This window comes from Abramis brama, assembly GCF_963993115.1.
Source record: "Abramis brama genome assembly, chromosome: 22".
Lineage (NCBI taxonomy): Eukaryota > Metazoa > Chordata > Actinopteri > Cypriniformes > Leuciscidae > Abramis > Abramis brama.
The window spans coordinates 8,781,204-8,792,185 of NC_139984.1; positions in this window are offsets into that span (position 1 = coordinate 8,781,204).

Here is a 10,982-nt window from a genome sequence, read left to right on the forward strand (position 1 = left end):
CTGGTCTCCCTATGCTCTCAAAATAATTAAATTTTTCAATAAACTTAAAATATATATTGTTTCTATCGATATAATCATAATTTTGAAATGAGTAGTTTAATATTTCTACTTCGGCTAAGTCATCTATGCTGTTCCAATATCAGACTGAGGTCGCATTTCAAAACAACTGACCTGTATCGGATTAAGGACCACATTTGGAAGCGGCACAAATCCAGAGGTGGACGAAGTACACAACTTCCTTACTTGAGTGAAATTATATAGATACCACTAATCAAATATTACTCCGTTACAAGTAAAAGTTGTAAAGACCGATTTTTACTTAAGTAAAAGTACAGAAGTACTCGTTTTTAAAAGTACTTAAGTATCAAAAGTAAATGTCAATGCATTGTTTTATTATTGTTGCATTGTTGTATGTAATACTTAAAGAAACCGTATGCCTCTGAATCTATGCCTACCTGCCCTCATATCAATATCAAATTTATTTCTAGAACACAGTTCCAGTAGTGGGATTGAATGTGAGATTGAATAAGTCACTCAATAACGTCCACAATGGTTTCCGACACCCAAATGGCTGTTCCCTCAAATAGTGCCCTTTTTAAAGTTTTTTGGCTTTTAGTATGAATATGTTAGCCTTACTGTTATCTATGAGCTAGTGTGCTCCAAAAAAGTGACAAAATCTGCATTTAGAAAACCAAACCCAGCGTTGAAAATGAAAATCAGGTTTATGTCAGAATCCAATGTCAGATTGAAATTGATCTCCAACGTTGGACAGACGTTGTATTGTGGTTGAAAATGAAAATCGGGTTGACGTCAGAAACCAACATCAGTCGGGTTCTGACGTCAACCCGACTTTTATTTTCAATCAATATCCAACGTCAATCTGACGTCGGGTTCCGACTTCCATGCAAATGCAACCCCTGCAACCAAAATCATCCACTGACTGATGTTACTTTCTACTCAAGGACCTTGACAGAATTGTAGTGGAGTAAAAGTATAATATTTGTCTTTCAAATGTAGTGAAGTTAAAGTAAAAAGTTTCCAGAAAAAATAATACTCAAGTAAAGTACAGATACTCAAAAAGTGTACTTAAGTACAGTACTCAAGTAAATGTACTTTGTTACTGTCCACCTCTGCACAAATCAGAATGGAAAAGATCAGATTCCATGTGGTTTGTGCTGTTCACACTGTCATGACAAGATCTGAGTCACATGTGAGCAAAAAAAATTGGGCTACATTTGCGTGCAATCGGATTTGGGCCACATGTGCCTGCAGTCTGAATGTAGCCTCAGTGGGGAATCGGCTGAATAGTGTAAGGATCTGTCTCAGCGTACAGTGACGCACAGTTTAAGAGAATTCAGACTGAAATACCACTCTTGGTCGAGCCAAGAATCAAAAGACTTGGCTAACCTTTGCTGAGGAGCAAGTTGTGTGGACAGAGGAGAACTGGTCCAAAGTTAATTTAGTGATGATGAGAGCAAGTTTAATTTGGCATCCAGCTGGGGAAGACTGAACACAAAGTGCGAAAGAAGTCAGTGGAAGGTGGAGGATGAAGTGCCATGGTTTGGGGGATGTTCTCTCCAGCAGGAGTCGGGCCTTTTATACAGCAACATGGCAGGGTGAATGCAACTGTTTATCAGAACCTCCTTCGGCAACATGCAAAAATCTCCCCATCAACTCTCACTTTAAATGCAGGACAATGGCCCCCTGTCATACTGCAAAACGGGTAAAGTAGTTCCTTGAAGCTAATAACATTGAAATAATGAAATACCCAGCCCAGAGTCCTGATCTAAACCTGACTGAAAATCTCTGGAAAATTCTTGGTGACAAAGTTATGACTAAAAAACCCACTACAGTTACCAAACTGTGGAAGAGACTCTGAGTATTATGTAGACACAGAGTATATTATGTATTTAATGTCAAATGTAGGCTACTGTACTTAATCATATGAAATTCACAATAAACAGTACAACACCTTGAACAAGTGAAACGTACATTTCTCTGTATGGAAACCAACAGGACGTTTAAAAATATAGCTAACATAAAAAATAAAGTAAGTATAAATGGTTCATAATTAAAACACAAACACACGACAAATAATCAACTTGAAACACAAAAAAACGTTTGACCCTTAAACCCACTGTATCAAGTCATTTCTGCAGAAAATCCTCACTCATCCCTGAAAATGAAATGATTATGATTAATATAAATAATGTCTTTACTTTGACAAATGCAAAAAAAAAAAAACTTTATATTCTTTAATAATAATCATTATTAATTATTCATTATAAAGGCAGAAGTTCATTGTAAAAGCAAGTAATCGAACTGTCTATGGGAAAATCAAATCTATAAAAAAAGGAATGACAACAAATTCCAGCTTCAATGATAAAATGAGAAACAGATTCAATATTTTTAGCAGATAAAAGCTTAATATAAATTAGTTCACTATATCATGACAGCAATATTACAGACACGACAACTCACTGTATTCCCTGTTGTTCTGTTGTCAGTTTTGTCTTATTGCCTCAAAGCACGTTTCATTCATTCAAGTCTGCATTGATTAAATTGCATCTGACATTAAATGCCCATACTCTGTGACTTTAAGCACACTAGTAACAACAACGCATTTGTAAAAATGAAGGAAATAATATTAGCTATCACATAATACAGTCAAATGGGAAACATTTTACAATACGGTTACACATTTAATGTATTTTCAAAATGAAAAAGTTAAAAGTAGCCCATTTGTTCTCACTGCTTGAATTAGTTTGTTCAGTGCATTGTCTGTATATCTTCTTTGCTCTGGGATTTTGTTCCACTGCATGAGAACATGTGCATGTGTTGTGAGAACAGCGTCAATTGCGTGACTTTCACAAATCTGAGACCCGGTTCATAGTCTTTAAGGGACTTTCTTTTTTTCTTATTGTGGTTAATTTAGCAGAACTGAAACTGAAGGTGTAGGGAAGACTGAGTACAGTTGAGACACTTTTTGCATTTTGATTTTTCACAGAAATAGATACTGAAAAGAAGTGAATTTCCACATGACATTTCGGTTTCACTTTATTTTGAAGGTCCCTTTAACACGTTCTGTTGACTATAAGTAACATTGCACCTACATGTCTACTAACTCTCATTAGAGTGTTAGTTTAGTATTAGCAGACTGGTAGGGTTAGGGTTAGATTAAGTTGACATGTAGTTGCAAAATTACTTATAGTCAGTGTCTGTTGGAGGACCATCACAATAAAGAGTTATCAGATATTAAGCAGACAGTACACTAATACTCCAGTGAAAGTTAGTTGACATGTAGTTGCAAAGTTACTTATAGTCAACAGTACATTCAAAAGGGACCATCAAAATAAAGTGTTACCGATATTTCATTAGCTTGTAGTAGACTAAGATATTATCAATCAATAATACCCACAAGTAGTTTATATTTTCCACAATTAGCTCATAAAAATAAGGTGCTTTTTGTCTAAACTGCACCCATATGTGGTACAGTTGAGACACCCATTTTTAATGATGTAAAAAGGTAACTAACTATTCATTGTAAATATAAAAAATAAAGACAAATAACAATTGGACAACATTTTTGTTTATTCATCCATTTATATTCATTCATTTTATTTAAATTAGCACTGGTATAAATTTATAAAGCAGGAACAATGAAACAATATTTATTAATAATATAGGCTACACAGTTTAAATATCACAAATATCAAATTTTATTTTCATTTGAGTCCTATGCTGGCTAATTACGACGTTTTCCTGTTATCATAACACTGAACAACTAAACAGTGTGTTTCCTAAAGAACTCTATCGGGGGTACAGATACAGGGGCGGGTCTACGTGGTGGCCAGGGGGGGCAGTCGTAACTTAGTGTCCATTTACGTCAAAACTAGGCTAAGTTATAGATTGATTATGCTGACATTTACACTCATTTTAAGAGAGAGAACATTATGTGAAAAGATTAGGCTACTTTGTTAGCGGCTATCTTTAACACGAACCCATCCTAAACAGCACGCCGCTGTGTGCATCGGTCCATGTTGTGCATGTCAAATATCAGTCATAATCAATAAACGTAATTTCTTATGTTTTTTGTAACAATATTTATTTATTGATCCTTATTAATTTCATTTCAAATACAGTTTCTGAATGTTATTTACATATAAAAACACTTATGCTATTCATGATCAAGTATCGTATTTAATGGAAACTTATTTTTACCGTTAGTAACGTGAGGCAAAAGAATTAAGGATAAACTGAAATTCACAGCATTTCAACAACTTCTGCTCACGTAGGCTATTTGAAGCGCGCGTCAGAGTGAAGACTGTGCGCGAGCCACAAACAAACACAGTAAGTTATCCGTGCCACTGATCGCAGCGGCAACGAGCACTTTGATCACTTGATTTAAGAAACAACACATTTCAGCGCTATATCGCCTCTTATTTAACAAACAAACGAAATGAATGCTCTGCTAGTTAACTGAAGATGTTTTGTTTATTTGTATTGGTAGCCTACATTCGTGCCGCGAGCTGTTTCAAAAGTGGTGGGATATGTAACCCGCAAATTACGGCGTCTTTTTTCGCCTGTAAAAGGATATTTTGGGGTCTCCTTTTTTGTTGTTGCACCCCACCGCACAACATATTGAAGATATAGCTATTTAGTTCCTTTGCGACTGACGTGAATCAGGTACTCAAAATGGCGGCAGACAAGTTTTAGAAGTGAGTGACGTCAGTGAGGAGACGTTGGTGACATCATCTGATATTCATCTATAATCATCGAGGCTAAACATCATATTATGCGACTTCGCATTACTTTACGGAGAGCTTACGACCTACTAGCTGCGTTCTGCCTTACGAACAAATGGCGCAACGGAATAAAGTTCAGTTAGTTACAAACTAGCTAGTAGTTACTAACCCAGCAAACATGCCAGTGTGGTCCCACTGTGGGTAAGTGTGGGTTTTCTGTGGGACAGTGTGGGCAAGGGCAAACCCATTTGGGCCCCTATGTGGGCTTTCTGTGGGCAAGCCCACTGTGGGTTGGCCCACAGAAAACCCACAAGGGCCCCCAGTGGGTTGGCCCATGCGGGGCCCATAACAGTTTTGCCCATTTGGGCCCCTATGTGGGCTTTCTGTGGGCAAGCCCACTGTGGGTTGGCCCACAGAAAACCCACAAGGGCCACCATCCCCTCCATCCCCTCCGTCCCCACCATCTCCGCTGTTGACACCATCTCAACGAATTTCACCAGCCCCTGCACCACCTGGCCCACCAGTACCAAGAAGGCAGACAGTTACACGTAAGCACTGATTTCAGGTTTTTACGTCTCATGAAAAGAGGATATTGTTGTATTAGTTGCAGAATAATTGTAAATTAACAGTACATTAATGATTACAATGAGTTTTTGGAACCTTTTTCAAGATTTCATATTTTCTCTCACTGTCTCACTGCTTGTATGTCTGTCTCTATCTCTCCAGCAACAGAACGTCTAATCATCTCTCAGTTAGAACACCTGAAAGGGGAGGTTGCTGTTATTAAGCAATTGCTTTTAAAGCTCACAAAACAGAGCACTGTGGATGCAGACCTGCCAGAGGGTGTCCATTTGCCTTTGAAAAGCATGCTAGACCTTCAAAACCTAGAACTCCAACTGAAGGATGAGGCTTGCTACAGTGCAATGGTACACTTGGTTTTATTAAATATTTGGTTCTTTAAAAGTTGCTTTTGATAAAAGAGCCTGCTAAATGAATAAATGCATTTAAATAAATAAAGTTTTGTACTTTTTCACTACAGTTTCATTATAGCTGTCCTGTGAATACACTGATGTGTTACTGCTTTAATTTAGGCAAAGTATCTGGCAACAGTTGGGGGTACAAGCCCAACCTCCAACACCAGACGTCTCCTGGTCTCCATGCTGACCACCCCACTTGCCCAGCAACTGTGCTGGAAGGGCTCTGGCCAGAAGATGGCCACATATTATTCAAACGTAGTCAGAGAAGGGCCTCATCGTTCTCTCCGATCACATATAGGCCTACGTTCCGAAACACTCAAACTGCGCTGCTTTCACAGATGCTTTCTGTACTCCAGTAATGTGCCGCCACATTTTTAGCTAAAATCCAACGAAATGGCTGACTTCGTTTAAATGTCAAAGAACAACAGTTGCAAAAAAACAAAACAAAACAAACAAAAAAAAACCCCGCAAAGACCCGGCCCCTTTAGTTACTGTTGCTATGTCCGACAAGCTACACCGCGCTCACGCCAAACCATGATCTCATGCAATGAAAAACACATCGCGCAGCAGAGACACTGACAACACGCTGACAGACAAGACAGTCCAGGTTACTTTTGATATTAAACAAAGTCTCAACGTTAAAATTTGGTCATTTTTAAAGAAATTTAGACAATACCGTTTTTTGGCTCTGTAATGTGTCTTGACAGATCGCTGTGGTGCCTCAGTTAAAGCTGCTCGTGAACCGATCATCTCTTCCTTCTAGTTAATTTATTGAGAATGAGGACATACTCATAGGTAGCTTGCGGTCACGTGACGAATTGAGCCCGTCCACCATTTTGGGAGGATACGCTATCGGTTGCCAGGGGCAACAGTGCAAGAGCAATACAGAGACGGAGCAGGAAAGACGGCTCGAGGAATTATAATAGAAATTACGAGAAAATTAAGAAGAAATGGAGATGAATGCGGCAAAAGAAAAGGGTCCTTACAGGGAGAAACTTACTACCAATGCCAAACATTTTTTTTTTTTTTTTTTTACTTTTAAAATTTAAAATACGAAAAAACTGTAACACATGGTTGCTACGGTTTCCACGACAATCGTGTGAGACACTGGAGCAGTTTTTTTACACATCAGTGTTTTCCAGGCATTCTAAAATAGTGCGACAACCTCCTCTACTACCAATACAAACAATGAACGGCGCTGGCGGGTATCCTCCCAAAATGGCGGAAAGGGGAGGATGACGCGGTCTCTGAGGGCGGGGCGCTGTGTCGTGACGACATCTCCTCATTCTCAATAGCATCAAATAAACATGAATGAACATAAGAAGGAATGTAGTTTTAACTGCGGAAAGATGTCAGTAGGCCTACTCAGTACACTACTTTTCAAGTTCAAATCCTCCAACGTTGAACTCTCCTGACTGCTTTGTCGGACAAAAAAAGGCGGATTCGGCGGATTATGATTGGCCAGATCGCCGTCAATCAAACTCCCCGCGAAGGGTCGATTCTCATTGGCTACCTGCCAATGTGGCAGGTAGATTGACAGTGTTACCCGCCAATTGCAGAATTAACCCGCATTTGGCGTGTGGTCGGGTGTTAATTTCAGGCCCTGGGTACAGTATATAATGTTTATATGTGATAAGCCCTTATAACAGGAATAAAAATAAGACAGCTCACCAGTCAGCACTTACGCTGCAGTACACACTACACTACACTACACTACACACTACAGAAGACAGCTGTCTATACCCTCACCAGTCAGCACTTACACTGCAACTGAACGTTATTATAAAGTGTTACCCAATAAACCATTGTCCTATTCAGTCATTCACAGTACTTGAACAACCCTTATTTTGTTTTTAACATTTGTATTTCAATTGATCCTTTCTCTCTTAGATGCTGTGACAAAAAGCAGTCAAGCCACAGCATGTGAGACGGAAGCCTCTATAAAAACGTGGCTCCGTAATGCCAGGGACAGAGATGGGGGAAGGCAAGGAAGGGCCAGAGCTGCAGAAATACATACTGGTGCCCCTGAGGGGATTGGTTTTTAATTTACTTTGACGTGTTTTAAGTGTTCTGTGTTTCTGTTTTTGTGGTTATTGCTGTTTTAAACTGTATTATTATTATTAATTATAATTATTATTGTCCGTAAATAAATTATTAAAAAAAAAACATGACCCTCGATTTATTGCTGCTAACAAGTGCAATTATTCTGCATATAGTAATATGGGTGTACCTACACGCTGTGTGCTCAAAATATGCACCTGCACCCACAGTGTGCCCACATGCAGCCCATATGAGGGCCTGCTCTAATTTGTGTGGGCCAGCCCAAAATCAGCCCACACTTTGGGCTGTCCCACTAGGGCCCCACCTGGACCCCATAGTGTGGGCCCCCACACGTGCCCCGCATTCCACGCCGGTATCTGGGCCCACAGTGGGCTGCCCACAGTGGTCCCACACGGGCCCCTAAGGGGTTTGCTGTGGGCCCACAACTGGCCCCAATGGGGGCCCACTCTACTTAGTGTGGGCCAGCCCACAGTCAGCCCACACTTTGGGCTGTCCCGATGGGGCCCCACCTGGGCCCCATAGTGTGGGGCCCACATGTGCCCCGCATTTCACGCCGGTATCTGGGCCCACAGTGGGCTGCCCGCAAGGGCCCCAAAGGAGCACACACACACCCTTAAGGGCCCTTTCACACCTGAAAGTCCGCACCAAGGTCCGAACCAGAGTTCATGTTTTGATACTTTGTATACATTTGGTTAGTTTTGGTTTGGTTTCACATTGCAATTATGCGAGCGCACTAAAGAACTTTTCATGACGTACTTGCGTCCTGTCGTCATCATCTACATGGCTGCATATTGACATTGCTTGGTTTGTAAACGGACGTGCGTCTGACGTCAGCGTGTTGTCAATTTGGCGGGTAACTTTGACAAGAATGAATGAACAGACGCATATCGTTGCCAATATACTGTTATTATTACGGCATTACTCCCTCCAGCACCAACTATACTCGACGCTAGTTCAAATTCGCCAAATGAACGTCCTCGTTGTGCGAACATTTTATCATCGCCGGCAGGACGCTGGACAAATGTGTGTGTGTGTGTGTGAAACGCTGTGGGCAGGACTGACAGATCTGCACATAAATATTCTTCTTCAGTTGTTTAGGCTACGCGGGAACCACCGGGACTTCCTGTAAATAGTCCGAAAGTCCGACTCCGAACCATACAGAAAATGCTTTCACACTAGAAACGAACCAAACCTTTGAACAGTTTGATCCGGACCGAGACCACCTCTTTTCGTCTGACCAAATTTCGTCTGTTTGGTCCGGACCGTGGTCCGGGGGAGGTTTCACACCTGTAATTTTGATTCGGACCAAACTGAAAAGTCCGAAAGTCCGGACCAAACAAGGTAGGTGTGAAAGGGCCCTAAGCCTCTAGTGTGGACTTTACGTTCCAACTTGTTGGATTACATATTTTATTAAATGTTTAATTTAGTTTTAATTTAGATAGTATATAAACTGAAAAAGACAGCTGTGCTTTTGTCTCTGTGATCATGCGAAGATATGGGTGATACCGTCAGGCTGATTGGATGCTGATTGGATTGAGACTGCCGGTCTGGGGCGGGTTGCTTAACCTGTCACTCATTTACATGCTTTGTTTGAATTTGTCTCCACCTTCAAAAGTCCCTCCTCCTAAAATGCCTATAAGACACAATGTAAATTTATGTACGTCAGATCATGTTGGAAGTTTCTACAGCCGCGTACAGCGGAGTTCTCAATAAAGAATAACTTCTGTTGAACGCAATCCCGACTGTCTCACTGGTCTCTGCTTCGAACAAAGAAAACTTTACAACAAACTTAAGAAAGAACTTACGAACGGCTGGTGCAACCCTACCACGGTGCGTGTCCACTACAGCGGCAAAAGTCCGCTCAGTGCCGCTGGCAACGCTGTCTCCGCTTTGGGGTGTGTCTGTTGCGAGTGTGTTTAATCGAAGTTTTTTTCAACACACGGACAGTATAATCATCAGCGATGCACGCGATTACATTTAGAAATAGACAAGCTTTGTCGAGAACTGCCCAACCTTTTGACGCTCTCGGTCGCTCTCAACGCTTTCTCCGGTCCGCTGTCAATCCCAAAATGCAACTGCGCGAGCGTGAAGCTCGACTTCCATAGGAATGAATTGAAAACGCTAGATGATTTTGTTAGACGGTTTGCCAGTCACCACCGAAACAGAAAAATCCAGCTGTTTTAGTTGAGGTCTGCCTTCTTTCTTTTTCGACTGTTTTCCTCTCTTTCTGCTACTGTTTTTATCGTTTCTAAACTAAAGACTGTTCTTTAATATATTAGCAGAGCACAATGTAATGGTTCCATATTTTATTTTTAAAGGGTCATGAAACCAACGTTTCTGAGATTTTAACAGAGGTATGTGTGTTGAACACCATTGAAGACAATGTTAGCATCTGTTAGATTTAATAGTAGGGGGAAAATGGTTAAATTTTAGTTTTTATATGCTATTTTCTTCTTCCGGGTTTAAAATCTTCATTGTGTCCACGTCACAGGCTGTGACGTGGCAGAGCACTATAGTACTTTGATGACTCATCGGTGTCTCATAATTATTAATGAGACTGAGTTTTTTATCCAATGAGAAGACACTTTCTCTTAATTATTCATGACACCACGTGGAACTTTCCAATGTACATGTCAAACTATGATATCGCGTAGTAGATGAGAGAGGCAATGATGGGACGCGCGTTTGTTTTCGTGGTGCAAAAGTTCCAGTGCATCTTTCCCCGCGATGCTGCCCGGGATGGACTCTGACTGCGGGCGGCTGGTTGGCCATCAACCACGGACACTTCTAAACTATGTGTGTGTAGCAACCATTCAACGGGAGAATGGTGGACTTCGGCCTTGTACGTCACCAATGCAGGTTTCATCTTGCAAGTGATGCGGTCCCGAGGACTTTTCTATCGCTTCAGAGGTGTGTGTGTGTGTGTCTAAAATGTAACCCTGACCGTTTTACTTGCCTTCTGTTAAATCACTCGTTATTAAAATTTAGATATTTCGATAATACCTCAATTGTATGGAACGTATGCTTAATTTGTGCAAATTTCTGTCACTGTACATCTTTATTATGTGGGTTTAAGGGGGCGCGTAGATCTAGGATATGTAGGCTACTGAACGTTTTTTTTTTTTTTTAAGCGAATTTTTAAATTATTTTCAAATATATGCATTTATAGTGTGTATATAAACAAATATATATTTTATAA